The following is a 2,336-nucleotide window of genomic DNA, read 5'->3' as shown; positions in this document are numbered from 1 at the left end:
TGTAATCTGACCTTCTCTGCTAAAAGGAGAGAGATGAGCTTCAGACCTATTTATAACTTTAGGCAATTGACAGTGAAAAACAGGTGAAGCTTTCAGTCTTTATGTGGGGATTTTAGAAAAGATATCTGCAGGGGGGTTGCTTTAGAATTCACTTCCTCATCTTCCTGCAGATTGGATTTTCATCAAGTGTATTCCCCCACCCCCCGAAGCTCATTCTTTTATTTTTTGGAGTGTAGTTTTCTTAGATGATGTGACCATGGATGGTTATTTTCTATTGAAACACAATGAAGTCTTCCAGGTTTCTGAAAAGTCAAGATCCCCAGGATTTCCCATAAAGAGGACAGTTTTCTGTGGTTGGTGAATATGCCGCAATGTTCATCAAGTCCTTGGAAATAACACACACAAGCATGTTCACACAACTTTTGAAAACCTAACCCAGACTTTCTTGTGTCATTATCTCCTAAACAAAATAGAATAGGGATATTTGAATAACATTTACATCATATTAAGTATTATGAAGAATACAAAACAAGGTGATTTCTAGTGATCGAAGAGGATGTTCAGCTTTCGGTAACTGAGCACAGGAGTAGCTCTCAGAACTGTTTAGCAGCAGCTGGGTGTGGTGGCGCATGCCTGTAATCCCATTGCTGAGAAGCATCCTCAGCAATTTATCCTGGTACCAAACAAAACAGAACTGTTTAGGAGTATAGATTTCAGAGTGAAGAGAACAGTTCTGGAGTGAACCTAACTACTTCATGTTTTTAATCCTCCAAAACACACAAACCCATCCATTTCAGGTTCTAAACCTTACCTTTTATTTTTTGGTGGTGCTAGGGATTGAACTCAGGACTCTGTGAAGGGTAGGCAGGGACTCTACCAACTGAGCTATATTCCCAGACCCTCTCAAACCTTACCTCTTAATGAGATTAGCTCAGGTTGTTGTGCTGAAGGACAGAGTTTGAGAAGGTGCATGCCAAGACACAGGGAAGAAAGGCAGAAATCAGACCATGCAAAGGATTTTTGAATTTAATCATTATAGCATTATAATTATCATCAGGGACCTACTGAAGTGCTTTAGTTTTTTGTTTCTTTGTTTTTCTTTGCCCAGTGCTGAGGATCAAACCAAGGGCCTCATGCATGCTAGACAAGTGCTCTACCCCTGTGTTACATCCCTAGCTGCCCCACTGATGTTTTTTTTTTAAAAAAAATGGAATAACAATAATAATACAGTTGGCTCTCCATATCCATGAGTTCTGCCCCCACAGCTCGACAAACCATGATGGAAAATACTTTTTAAAAATTGTCTCTGGCCAGATATCATGCTCATCCCTGTAATCCCAGTGATTAGAAAGCTGAAATAGGAAGATCTCATATTTGGGGCCAACCTCAATAATTTATCGAGGCCCTCAGCAACTTAGCAAGACCCCATCTCAAAATAAAAATTAATAAAAGGCTGGGATGTAGCACAGTGGTTAAGCATTCCTGGGTTCAATCCCTAGTACCAAAAAAAAAAAATGTGTGCATACTGAACATGTACAGACTTTCTTGCCATTTCCTAAACAATATAGAACAATGACTATTTGAATAGCATTTACATCATATAAGTAATCTAGAAATTCAAGTACGGGAAGACATACCAGGGTTATATAAGAGACTTGTGCATCTTCTGTTTTGGAATCTGCAAAGGTACCCAGAACCAACCCCCTGCAGATATCAAAGGACAATTGTATTAATAATAAAAAACCCCACATTTTAGCTATACAATTTGTACCAAGCACCTTTCATTTATTATTATCATTATTAGGTACTGGGGATTGAACTCAGGGGCACTTGACCACTGAGCCATATTCCTGGCCCTATTTTGTATTTTATTTAAAGACAGGGTCTCACCGAGTTGCTTAGTGCCTCACTTTTGCTGAGGCTGGCTTTGAACTTGATACTCCTGCTCAGCCTCCCAAGCTGCTGGGATTACAGGTGTGCGTCAGCTTCATTTATTACTTAGTTTCACAACAATTCCATATTGGCAGATACTATCTTTCTTTTATTTTTTTTAGAGCTGGGGATTGAACCTAGGGCCTCACACCATACTAAGTGTATGGTCTCTACCACTGAGCTACATCCCAGCCCCTATTTATATTCATTTTCCCAAATGAGGTATCTGAGGTTCAAAAATATTAAGTGACTGGCCACACTCATGCAATTAATTAGCAATAGTCAGGATTTGAACCTAAATTCATTTTAAGCTAAAGCCTGTGTTTTTTACTTCTGCATGACACTGCCTGTAACGTGCTCCATTTGCAGCTTAGGAAGACCCCTTTGGTCATAATAAGTTAGGA

This window comes from Spermophilus citellus (assembly GCF_964194105.1).
Source record: "Spermophilus citellus genome assembly, chromosome: 9".
In the NCBI taxonomy this organism is placed as follows: Eukaryota; Metazoa; Chordata; class Mammalia; order Rodentia; family Sciuridae; genus Spermophilus; species Spermophilus citellus.
This window is presented reverse-complemented; position numbering follows the sequence as displayed.